We start from the raw sequence: 13774 nt of genomic DNA, 5'->3' as shown, positions 1-13774 counted from the left end.
GCACGGGACGAATCCCTTCCGCAGTACCGCTGGTTTATCATAACAGCTGAACCATAGCTTCCAAATTTGACTACGACTGTAATAATTCATCTCAAAAATCCAACGAAAATTTAAATAATCGCGTATGTGCAATTTCCTCGTTTACAATCCCTGGTTCAATGCCTCCACGTGGTACTTTCGGAAACGAATCAGTTTAAAGTCTATTTGCATATAAGTTATAAGTAAAACTAAAACTAATAAGCGCGGTTAAAATCAAGTGAAATTTAATTGTTAAGTAGCGTATAAAGGATTTGAAAATAGATAAATAAATAAATAAATAAATAAATAAATAAATAAATAAATAAATAAATAAATAAATAAATAAATAAATAAATAAATAAATAAATAAATAAATAAATAAATAAATAAATAAATAAATAAATAAATAATACCCTTGCCCTGCCGGGATGTAGACATGAAGGAGGGGAGGAGAAAAAGACGAGGAGCTGCAAGAGCGCGAGGTTGACTCGATCCCTGGGCCTCGGAAAACGACGCGTCAAAGTCGAAGAGGCTTTTCTCCTCTCCTCCCGCTCTCCTGCGGCTTCTCCCTTTTCCCTTGTGCCTACTTGCCTCGTTAAAGTCTTTCGCTGCGTCGTCAAAGCTCGGGGAAATTTTGGGCTCCTTTGCTAAAGCATCCTGGTTTCGATTGGCACTTGTAGAAAATTCAAAACCTTCTCGTCTTCCTCCCCCTCGAATTACACTGATTCGAATCAAACTTGGGGGAGCATTTACTCCAGCTCTTTTCTGCTTATACCCGCCTGTCTTGCTGAAAGCCAAACATGAGTAGGGTACTCGGCTTTCCTCCTGCAGGATGTAAAGATTCAAAACTTGCCGGATGATCTTTTTACAAACATCTTTTTACCCGGCTGCGCGTGCTCGAAGATCCGGAAAAATCTTAAGACCAAAATCCCGCACTCAGCCTGCATGTCTTGCTTCGTAAAATGTTTACATATATTTATACACGCATACATGTTATGCCGTGTAGGGTGATTTTATATAACGGAATTATTTTTCTCAATTTTTTCTTTCCCCATTCTCCAATTCTTCTTCCGTACAGCAGTTAATTTGCTATTATTCACGACGCTTCATTTTCGCAGGGACATGTATGTTAAACATGTCAAACGTGAGAAATTTGATTCTTTCCTCCTTGAACTTTTTTTTTCGTTTTATTCATTTATCCTCAACACACCGAACAAAACAGTGAGTTCCGTGTACATTCTTCATATCGCAGCAATTGAGTTTACCCCGACAAATAAATAAACAATAACCTTGTTATACTGAAAGCCTCGGGGCTTCCAAAAGCTTCCGGCATAGCTGGAGCAGTCCGAGACGAAGGTAAGCCAGTCGGCATTCCTGGCGCTATGCTTCGAGGAAGGAAAACGAAGGAGTCTCCGAGTGTAGTAAACACAGTCGAGCACAATGCGATCCTTGTCTACATACACATATACATATGTATACGTGCAGTATACACAGCTAAGCCTGTTACACGAGGAGTACGGGGATCCCGGTATACAACCGAGGACAATTACCTTTTATCTTCTAATCCCGTAGAAACAGCAGATGCGATTTGCCGTTGAGTCGCGTGACAAATGTGACAAATAAACACAGCTTAGCTTCCTGTAATCCGCTACGGATAGACGTCTTCTCCTTCCCTCGCCTGTTTTGTCCGCCTTCATGGCACAGGCGCAGACGCTGGGGATACTTCTGGCTCCACCCTTATCCACTTCCTACCCCTTCACTCGCCCAAGAAGACTCGCATCGAATCAGGGCGTTTCAGCGATTTTTTCATACGAACCGATCGGCGGCTACATCTTCGAACTAACATTGATCGCAATCTGCAGCTGAGGATGGAAAAGGTTACTTGCCTTGTGACATTTTTTGTTGTTGATTTTCGTTTCTTGGTTTTTTTTTTTTTATTATTTTGGAAACTTTGTGCGAATGCGGCGAATCACATTTTTCTATCGGGCACACGCTGCAAGCGTATATCGAAAGCGATTCTCGTCAGGAGCAGTGTAAGGTACTTTGGTCCGACATTCTTTGGTGATATGGAGAACTGAAAACGGAAGTTGAATAAGTGAACGAAATTGATACTCCGGGACGTGAAAGAGGAAATCCTACTCCATTTCCTTCGACGGGATTTACAACGACGGATATTTTTAAGCTTAATCCGAATCCTGGGTAAGGAATATCGCGAATGTGAAACTGCTTCCGGAAATTCGTAAAAATTCGTTTTTCACATCGGTTCGAGATGTGATCTTCTGAAAAATGTGACGTGTTCGATTCTCCGTATAACATCCAAAGTGGGTTTACTATTTGCCCAATTTGTCGGGTCGCGTTCTCTTCCATTTTTGACAACATGTTGTAAAGCCATTAATGCATGAAAGAATATCGCAGCGAATCGCGTTCGTCTGCAACTTCATTTAAATCCGACTTTAATCTTCGTCGACAAACCTTCGATTCAGCGAATCGTGACGCGGGGTAGATTTTTGAACTTGGATTAGTCGTGTGAGTGTAACGCTACGCCTCAACTACAGATCTACGACGTTAAAGCAAAAAGAATCGATTCGCGATGGCATTTCGTTATTATCCGACGAAAATTCCTGCTTGTCTCTCGACAACATTCCGACAATGCTTTTCAGTTCCCCTTCTAAAAAATCGTGACTTCACGTTACGTGATAAAAACCTCGCGATTTTTCACCCCGGGAATACGAGTCGACGTTCCGACACATGATCAGTAGCTATGTTACATTCGTCCTTTTTCACTCTCCCATTCAAGCTGTAGGGATCGGATTCCTAACGACTCAATTCAAACACTGTTCATGCGCCCCGATCTACCGTTGAAAAAGAAAACAAAAAAAAAATACAATGAGAAAAAAAAAGAAATCCGTCTCATACACGTGTTAACACATGGCCATCGATCGCGGCGCTTTGCAAAGCTCTAATGCAGACACCGACTGCACAGTCTTTGCGCTCCGGTATCGGTGCAAAGCTCCAGCATAAACACTGATGTTTAGCTACTGTCGCTGCGTAGTTTCTCGTGGACAGAGCCACCTACCGCACGCACACATGCTGGTCATGCTGCTTTTACGCTATCCACTACAGTCTCCACTATGTTGCGTATTTATTCAACCGCTATCTAGAGGGATGCGAGAGTGGGTCAGGGGTGAATGTCACAATGCTGCCATTCGACGCCCCGTCTGACAACGGCCTCAACCGCTTCACAATTTAACTACAATCGCGACACCTCGCATTCAACCCTGCCGAGGTTCCGCAGAAGCTCCTCGTCGTCTTGGAGTCATTTTCTCAAAATGTCGTCCGAGCCTTGAAAGCGGTTGAATATAGCGATCGTCAATGCACGTGCAAGGCCAAAAAACGTTGGCTAATTGGCATCATTGATAGACATAAACACGAAATGAACCTTGGAGATCAAGAACCGCCGGCGGTGTATTTGTGCAATATGAGATTTCGTTCGGTCGTGTTTGTTGACGACGTAAGCGATGTACGCTCGACTGTTGAACGCGTCGTGTTACAGTCTCGACAGATGGATTTTAGAGTCCGGTTATCAGTCGGGTTGTTTTGACTACGGTGGAAATTTTCCGAAATGCAACTTCGGTGAACTCAAAGCAGCCCGAAGCCGGGCCTGGAGCTACGGTACGGATCGTAGATATTTTCGTCGTCTCTCCATTTCGCGAAACGAGTCTTCGAAACGAGGAGCGAAATCCGGAGTCTATGCAGAGTCGAGAGGCAAAAGGCACGGGCGCGAGGTGTCGGAGAATCGGGATGGTTAGGAGCGGCGAAAGCGATTTACTTCCACAACAGTCTGGCTCTATGGTCTAACGGTGATAGAATCCGTTGGAATTTCACTCGGAATTGTACCTACCCTACGCCCTCGCAGCTAGCCCTCTGCATTATATTACGCAAACCCCACACTAATATTAATTAATCTTGACGAGGGCCACTTGTGCTCTGGCTCGAAGACCCCTGCAAGCTCGGGACGTTTAGAACCAACGCCTGGCACGGCATCACCCTCGGGAGGACCAGGGATGATCATTCCGCTTCGAAGATCCTTAACTCCGTTTCTGAGCTCCACGCACGCATTCGCGTTAAGAGTCTCGGAGCCGCTGGCACGTTGGGACGAAATAAGGCCTTTGAACTCGGCTGTACGAATGGGAAGATGCCCGGGAAGCTTGACTGTAACTCCGATGAAAATTCAACGGCGTACGTCGGGCGTGTCGTCTTAACGTACCAGTGGCTGAACGATGAAAGAAGGAGGTGAAATGCATGTTAGTACAAGCCGTAATCTAGTCGTAAGATTACGAATTCAAAGAGGCTGGTAAACCAAATATTGATACTTTTCATTGATTTTATTACGAGACAGTCGTGGATTAAGTATGAATTTGTCAAATTATTACACTCGTGAGCATATCAATCGTTCTCTTGAAAAATACGAAACCAAAGAGAGACACTGAAATCGCAAACGAAAGCTCGGATATTTATGCGTAATTTCAAATCTTCACAAAATGGTTAGAAATCTATCACGTTACTTCGATTTCACTTTACGATCACTCGTTTCATTGAAAAGTCCATTTTCTACAAAATTACTGAAATGAATTTTTACTGTAGTCAAATCAATATTGGCATTTTTTTGACAGCGTCGAATCAACGTCGGTGCAACGAGGTAAAATTGAATATTCGACAATGGCGAGAAAATTACACGAGTGCGAAATTACCGCTGCATAATTCAGCGAACCGATTCGTCGCCACAAAATTAGGGCTAAACAAGTTTACTCGTTTGCTGTTTGCAAAGCTGCCCCCTCCCTCCACAAGGCGTACGGGACATGTGATTCCACGTGTCTAATGTGGGTTAAGAGATCCCGTCCATCAAGCTTATTACATTTTGGGAGCGAGCTCGGCGAGAAGTAATCTCTCCGTACACAGAAAGATATCCTGCCTACCTTTACCTACCTCCTCCTCCTCCTCCCATGTCTTTTTATCCGGCTCACGCGAGATTAGAGTAACAATGTTACCCAGGCGAACACCGGCGAATCCGGATTTCGACGAGTAGCTCTATAAGCTTTCGCTGAGAAATTTCACGGGATGTGTGCGAGGAACGCCTGTAAAAATAAAAAACACGCAGGCACGATAAAACACGGATATAAACGTAATTTTCAATTTCGCGATATCGGTTATATGGGAATAATCCATATCGATCGTGTGATCGTTTCACGCGTTAGCGACGCACGTTTGCCTTTCCGTTGTTTCCCGAATACGACCATGTCTATACTTTGTAAAATTATTTCGGGGGAAATTGATACAAAAGTGATATTAGCTGTAAGAGGAAATTGGCGGCTTATATTATAAACAACATGCTCTCGTAATAGGTTGCATCGTCGTTATAGGCCTGCAGGAAATTAGATTTACTTTATGTTCAGGTGATGAAACTCTCTTCGATCTGCGGGCTTACAGTATTTCTTGGTCTCATCTTTTCGGCGCGCGAGTTTTTTTTTCCACTTGACGATATTGTTATAACGGACCGCGCTTGAGCAAATAAAACTCGGTTTATGTGTGTGCCGAGGTTGATCATGACCGCAAACGTTGATCAAATATCATTACCGAAATTCATCTAGTAGATACAGGCATTCAGTCCTGATGAAACGAATCGATCCTCGACTATGATGTTCCAATTGAATCCACGTCAATGTACACTTTCACCATTTTTTTTTTTTTTTTTTATTTTAATGTCTTATTACTGTTTACCGTGGTATGCTAACTACTTTTTCGCGTGTAAATATATAGGCATAGCCGCACTACCTCAAGTGCCTAGGTATAATTGACGTAATTTATATGGGCTCGCGATATTAGATGTGAAATTTACGTCGCGGTGAATAATTCAATTTGTAATCGCTCGTTCAAATATCATGGTATAAATAATATCGTTGCTTAATTAAAAAAAAATTTCCCACCTCGCGGCGGGATTTGTCAAATTGAATTATCAAATTATCGTATAATACCCGTTCCAATTCCCCCTTGTGTGTTGAAAGTAATAACGAAATAAGAGTATTAGCCTCTCGGCTCTCTTTAGGAGTCGATTAATTTCTTTGTTCATTAGCAATTAATAAGAGTGCTGAAAAAGTTTCCGGATTTCAGGGTACCTGGGGTGTAAAAACGACAAGAGTTTTAACGGTGCGATATCATAGAAATGCTAATTTATAAAAGTCCTCGTTTGGCGAAATAATAAAAATGGTAAGCGTTATTCAAATTATTATACTACCTTGCGTACATGACGCGTCTCGCTTCTGCACGAGCGTTATAGTCGGTACAGGTTGTTTGCAAAATACACAAAGTATTATACCTACCTGGGCTGCTTATACCGCTATCCAGACTTTTGTTTGCCCCTATGAATTATTCATGACGCTACTTATAAGCCACTATTGCCGTTGCATTCGTAGCGACGAAAAATAAGGTAAGAAAAAACGAAAAAACGAAAGACAAGAACAAAAAAAAAAAAAAAACAGGTGAAAATAAAAAAGTAAATGAAATCACACTCTTCGAATGAATCAGAACTTTCTTCCGCTTGTTTTTTTTTTTTCTTTCTCCACGATTTTTACTTCCTCTTCTTTCCCAGTGCCGAGCTTTATTTTCTCTACATGACTCTGTGTGCAGAATCGTTTCACCTCCAGGCTTGTCCTTGTATTAATACAAATGTAAAGATAATATACTTGGCGTTTGGTTGACAACCTCGAACAAATTATTATAAATAACAATTGACAAGAGGACGGGCAAAGTGGATGAGAAAGCGCACGCGATGAAAAGAAAAAGAAGAAAAAGACAACAATATTTCATTCAAATCAACCAAATTGGTTCTAAAGGTACGGAGACTTGTTTTCTCTCTACTTGCAGCTGCAGGTGAAACTCTTGATGAGGTACGAAATATGAAGACAGGTATATAACAAAGTGCGATCGAAGTATAACTCGATTAACGTGACGCGTGGATAATTTTCACCGAGAGAAATTGGTCACCATATAAATTTCTACGCACATAATACCTCTGACTCTACGTACGAACACCAATATTATTTGTTCGGATGACGATAAAGAGAATTAAGTTACTTGTGGCGGGTAAATTGTTGGACATTTTTAATTACCGGATCGTGCAGATAATTTTCTTTTCTGCCGTTTGTTGAATATTTTCTCGGCGTTGCTGGTGTATTCGCTTTTTCTCTATAATATCTTATTATACTTCTACACAGAAATAATACGCAGAAAATATAGTAGAAAATTTTCCTTGCTTATATGCATAATTAAACGCGAGGATCTTGGATTTAGTTTTGCACGCGTTTATACCGAAGCGGTCTTAGCGTATATTTTCACCGAATCCACCCACTAGCCTGACCCAATTTCTTCAAATTAGTTAATCCCGCGCTTTGCAACACTGCTCCGCAAAATCGGCGTGAAAGTGAGTCGTTCGTTGGGGGTCTCTATTGCATTATAGCGACCCATTTTACGCGGTTGAAAATTTTTGCGAACGATTATATTTCCGAGGAAATGTATTTTTTTTTCCTCCACCCCTTGCCCGCAAAAAAAAACCACGCCGAAAAGATTGATATCGTCATTCGACAACTGCGTAGGTACGATTAAAAATCTCAAATCTTGAGCTTTCGAGCGCCATAATACATGCAGGAAAAAAAAAACCACACGGGTATAAAAAAAACCGCGTGTCAGTAGGAATGCCATTGTCAGCTATCGTTATCCATTAATCTCGAACGGAGAGATCGTCGTCGAATTTTATCGCGCGGTACATCCCGGTTATCGGGAATCGAACAGAGCTTTGTGCAAACGAATTTTGAGGCAACCTTCAACCATTTGAATTTTTAAAAGGTACGCGACCATCACGCCGGCAGATATAGAGACATTCACGTGTGGGCATCGAAGCCCGTTGTATGTAAATCGAGCGATAGGCGAGTGCACGGTGTCACTCCGGAAGGGGGCGGAAAAAAATTCCGAATTGGGGGTTGGGATGAAAAAATTCCACTGCAATTCTCCTAGCTCCGATCCTGCTCGTTGTTACTCGTTGTTATTGCCCCTCTAGGCTGAAGCAGGGGTGCACCTATGTTACGTGTTCTTTCCTCTCGTCCGAGTACGCGAATGTCGCGTACGTGCAGGGGGCTCGGTTGAAAGGAAGGCGAATAGAAAAAAAAAAAAAAAAAAAATTACCTGCATAGTACGTGATTTGAAAATTCATAGAATCACCGATTATAATGCGGTCTCCATCCATGTACATACGTGTATGTACAATGTACATATAATACTGATTTATCGTTATCCGGGGGGCCGGGCACGGATTTCAGCGATATCCTCGATGATATATCAATTCTTGAGCTGCTCGCCTAACGAACGAATCGCGTGTTAACGCCCAGGGGATCCTATATATCCTTACACGTTATTTCGTGGAATGTTTTCGAGTTTCATTCGGTTGCTGTTATTTCATTCTCTCGTTTTTTTCATTCTTTTCTTTTTTTATCTCTTGACACCGAGTACAGTATAACGTCGGAGCCACGCGACATCAACCACGTTTATTTTCCATATTTCATGCTCACTGGAATGTTGGGATTTCATCCATACGCTTGACTACGGGACTCGTGGCTGTTTCTCGCTGCCCCAATTCCGTCTACGCTCTTCTTCTTTCTCTCTCCTTGTTATATTATATGGTTACGTTGTGCTTCCGTAGATTTAATTTTTTTTTGGTTTTTCTCACTATGCATCGCCGTCAACGCTTAGTCAAGGATGGAAAAAAATTTCTACTCTCGAATGCGCGGCGTGCTGATTAGAGAGAAGGGGGAGGAGAGAGAGAGAGAGAGAGAGGGAGAGAGAGTTAATTAACGTTACAGTAAAGCATCGAGTAATTGCGCGGTTATTTTTGATTACCTTGCGGGGTGAAAGATTTGCCAAACTCTGCATCAGCGGCGCATGCAGACTGATTCAACGTACAGGGTATAGAACCTGGCTTACAACCAATTAAACGAAATTGATTGTTTTCCCGTTCCTCTTCTCGATTTCACCCCAGATTTCTATTTGCGGAACAAAATAAACGAACAATTAACGAACAACTCTTAAACGGAATTACATTATTTGCTACTCACCGAGGTATGGATAACGAATAAAACTAATTATTATACAACCGCTGTGTATTTTGTTTCACGTCTTTTTCCAATTACGTTTTCACAATTGTTTGCTCGATTCACTTCTCCCTATATTCTGTTCGCACAAATCTCGCTTCATCGTTTCATTTGTTCAATAATTTTCTCTCCTCTTCAATTCTTATAACTTCATCAGCTTTTCCCACGAATGACTTAACCGTGATTGAATTTTTCGCGGTTGTTTCTTGACCGCTGGCCTCATCATTCTAAAGTGAGTTTAGACCTCTAAAGGATGATGCATGCAAAGAGCGAGAGAGAGAGAGAGAGAGAGAGATAGAGAAAGGGATAGGGAGACGTTACCACGCGATGCAGGTCCTGTGACATATTTCTGTACGTACGTACATACATGCACACATATACATACCTACGTAGGAAAGAAATTTGTAAGGAAAATGTGGGTCTGACAATGATACAATACCCGTCTATTTAAACGTATACATATTTATGTATACATTTTCTGCACATTTATAGGTATTACATACGTATAAGATACACGCACATACAGGCGGATATATATTTCCATTCGAAGAAACGCTTTCTCGCTACTATATTCACCACCGCGAAGACGACGCTCAAGGGTGAATATTCTCCGTTCATTTTTACCGCGAAACGCGCGGAGTCTCTCCGTCTCTCCGTCTCTCAGCAGCAAGCTTGGACCAAAGTGCTTCATACATTATCACATGACAGATACTAATATTAGGTCCACACGTTGGGCGGCAATATTTGCACTCTCTTTTTCTCTCTTTCTCTATCTCCCCCTCCCTCCGCTATTTTCGATCAAACAAAACTTCACCAGCTCGCGTTGCGTATAATGTAGGTAGGCATATATATATATATGTATATATAAATATATATATATATATACATATATACATACGGTGTACAGATGCCCGCCCTTCAAACAATATCACGATATATATGTATACATATATCACGGGGATCTTGTGTCTACAGATAAAAATCTATGTAACATTGGCAACATATTTTCGGACCTGGTATAATACAATTTTACGTAAATGGGAAGTGACAAGAACCTACGAAAAGTGGAGACAACGATCCTTCATTCAACTGCAGATATGTTATGTTTTAAAAAAGTCTCGTGCAAATTTAATCTTGATTTCGGAGTGCCTGTACAATTGTCTCGTTAGCAAGCCACGTCGGACACTCGGGGTCATCACGTGGCGTACTGAAGGGTCAACAACACGGCTGTTAACCCCCGTCTATATTGCACTGGGAGGGTCGTTATAGGGTATAAGATGCTGTCCATACGTATATAGGCGTGAGAAAACTCAATTTACTTCTGGAATGGTATAACGGCCGCGAGGAAAGGGTGTAACACATGCCGCGAGTTCACGTCTGTGTCATGTGTGTGGCTATTAGAGCCGAGCATTGCCAAGACGCTGAAGGAGCGGTGACCAATGGAGATACCTCAATAGAGCGATAAACCACCGATCAGTACCACACATCGCGCATCGGCATTCATCTCTGGCTCCTCTGTCTCCCCCACAATTTCCGTGGTTATAGAAATTCACCGGAAAAGGATATTCCGGAGGATCTAGACGGATAGCAAGGTCATCTCGATAATCGGAATTCGTCGCGTACCACACACGCGGTCTTTTTTCAAATTTCTACTCACGGCGATCACTGGAAACGCATCGGCTATTTACTTTGGAAAAATATAGAAAAGTCTGCGAAACGTGGTGGCGTACCTATACTTCCAGTTTCGAGCATACCTGTGTCTGCTTCCGCCTCTCCACGACGAAGAGAACAAGTCGGGTTCTCCAACGAGTGGCACTTCAGCCGGGGTTGGTATAACTTGTGTTCAACTTTTTTATACCCATGCAAAAACACGTGTCCGCGTGCCTTCTACACGGACCTGTATTTTCAATTTCCGATCCTTTTGCATTTGCGAAAGTTATGCACTTTATACTTTGTATAATTTTAGCATCAATTTCTCGTTGCGAAGGCCACGAGGCTTCTTGAGCTCGGTGGTATAAGGTATACGAACAGTATGATTCTGGGGTCATGCCGAGATGGCCTTTGTTTGGCCTGTGACCCAGGCTCACGGGCTGTTTCCCTAATGCTCTTTTGTCATGTGCCAGAAATGCGAGAGTTGTGAGACAGAGAGAGAGAGAGAGAGAGAGAGAGAGAGAGCCAAGGCTGCAGTCTCTCAATTACTTGGCAGATTGAATTATATGTATTCAGGTAGTCAATAATGGAACAGTAGACGTTGAGGCGCACCCACACAATGATATTCATTAGCACACCGAGTCGCTCAATCTCGCTCACAATGGTTCTCTATGTGTGTGTATAACGTACGAATGTTACCGTGGTAACAAAAGACACCCCGTGGAAGATCCGAATCTCACCGCGAATTATGGAGTAACTTGAGAGTTTGATTTGACGTCCTGGGCTGCGTGGATCCGAATCCGAAATTTCTGTCATGTTTGGGTTGGGTTGCGCGGTCTTATAAGCTTCGGGTAAGTTCGACAACGCGTCGGAAAATTCATGGGTAACAAGAGCCCGCGGAACGAATTCGGTACACATTGCAAAGAGGATTTGGTCGATCATATTTTTAAGTGAGTGTAAGGACGGAGTAAAACGACCATGATGAAAACACGAAGATCAAGGCTGTCCGGTTTGTTGCGCTGTAATAAAAAGTGACGAAAAAGATAAGCTACGACACATTGTGCGTGGAGACGAAAAATTGGAAAGTTGTTTTGCTACATATAATCGGAAGCGTAACATTGATACATTAATTGGACGAACTCTGGAATAAAATTGAACAAAGACACGATTCTTCCTTGTTGATTTGCGAATATATACCGCAGGGATGAAAGCTGGTGAGATTAGTAGGTGTACATGGAGAGTTCTGGATACAGATTCCCATACCGACATTTACCGACACTGAGCCAAGAAACAAACCCAAGTTTAAATTCAGAACTCTGTTTTCATTTCTACTAAGGTCGGTCAGATTCAAAAGTCGTCCTTCCTCTCTCACCCCTCACTATTTACTGACGTTTATTTCGTCTCCTGAAGAAAAGAGCCACGGAGCGTGCTGCACGCTCCATAAAAGGTTAAACAATGCCTCGGTATCGGCGGTATACGGTCAGGTTAGCGGCGGTTTAGCCGCCTCGGGTGGGAAAGGCCGCCGTAAAAAGCTCTATCTTCTTCAGCACCCTCGTACTTTAATTGGACAGGTAGCTGAGCGCGGCGCGTAGCAGCGGAGCGTGTGATCAGCGCCACAATGCTAAGAATGAAGTTCTCTCTTCAGAGGCTGGGAAACCCGCCAGGTCAACTTTCAGGGCGCCCTTAGCCCCGACGAAAAGAGGCTCGCTAGCTTTTCCGTCGAGTTCCACAGAGGCGTTCACCGCCATCGCTCGTCCCTTTGTTTAAACTCTCATTTTTGCTCCAACTCGCGTTTGTTATGATTCTTACATACGAAACGCCGGGATGGCAGAGCAACGTGCGGATAGCCGCCACTTCTTAAATACGCCGCAACGCTTTTTCTCTCCGTTCTCTTGTGTACGACAGTGAACGGAATGAATGTAATGAATAATGAATGTCCATATTCCGCCCTTCGCCGTTCCATCTGCTGCCGCTGCTTCTTGCCATCTTCTTATCTTCGTCCGCCCACCCCTCGACCCATGTTAAACTGCATCTTGTCGGTGGTAGAAATTGAATTTCTATGAAGATTTCTCTTCGCCAGATGGATTCGGCGAACCCGATGAGGGGTAAATATACCTCGTAAGGAACGGAGCAACCATCCGGCCCTTTTTTCCATCAACGAGACTTGTTTCACCAATATTCGTAGAAGCTAAACCAAGCTGAAGCAGCACTTTCCTGAAAAGCCTGCACGGTATTCCAGAATAAACGTTTAACTCGTCTATCTATGCGCCATAAAAATGAACGCGAATAACTTCACTGAGATATAACCTCCGAGGCAAGAAAGAAAATTTACGGCCTCGTCTGCGGATACTTTTTCTCGTTGCCTTTCTCCGCTACTCGACATTTAACGGAAGACAGTGCCAGCTCCGAAAATCACGAAATCGACAGAAAAAAACGGGCTCCGTAAGTCAAGGAACTGCAATTGTAAAATAGAAAAAAAATCATCGGAATTCACGGAAATCCTGTTTCAAATTTGCACACGCTCGCGTAACTCGACACAGGACGTTCGACACGGTAATCGCATCTTTTGTGGGATCCTTCTCGCCAAGCCCTCGGGGTGAAAAGGGGTACACCAAACGCGATTAGCATCAGCAATTGTAATATAAGTAACAAACCCAGCCGTCCGTATCAGCCCGACACCCTTGCCGCAATCCTTGCGTAATCCGCGTAACTGTTTCGAGAAGCGAATGTGTGCACGTCACACGCTCTCACGTAGACGTGCACGTGCACGGATCCGGGGATCGAAGGGGTTGACAGAGGGCGGATATATCGTCCGGGGAGGGCGACGTCGATGCCCGTATCCCCGGCGGGCTTCCCTCCCCTCGTTTACCCCAGCTTTCTACCCTCAAACCTGATCTTTCTTCCCTCTT

At 43.1% G+C, this 13774-nt stretch overlaps 1 protein-coding gene across 3 annotated transcripts in view; it reads left to right on the top strand.

Moving 5' to 3' along the window:
- Nucleotides 1-13774, top strand: part of LOC124306730 (kin of IRRE-like protein 1) — a 139316-nt gene that overhangs the window by 87390 nt on the left and 38152 nt on the right. The gene's annotated exons all lie outside the window — the stretch shown is intronic.

This window comes from Neodiprion virginianus, chromosome 6 (genome assembly GCF_021901495.1).
Source record: "Neodiprion virginianus isolate iyNeoVirg1 chromosome 6, iyNeoVirg1.1, whole genome shotgun sequence".
Classification (NCBI taxonomy): Eukaryota; Metazoa; Arthropoda; class Insecta; order Hymenoptera; family Diprionidae; genus Neodiprion; species Neodiprion virginianus.
Note: the sequence above shows the minus strand (reverse complement) of the source record. Positions and strands in the feature narration are given on the sequence as shown.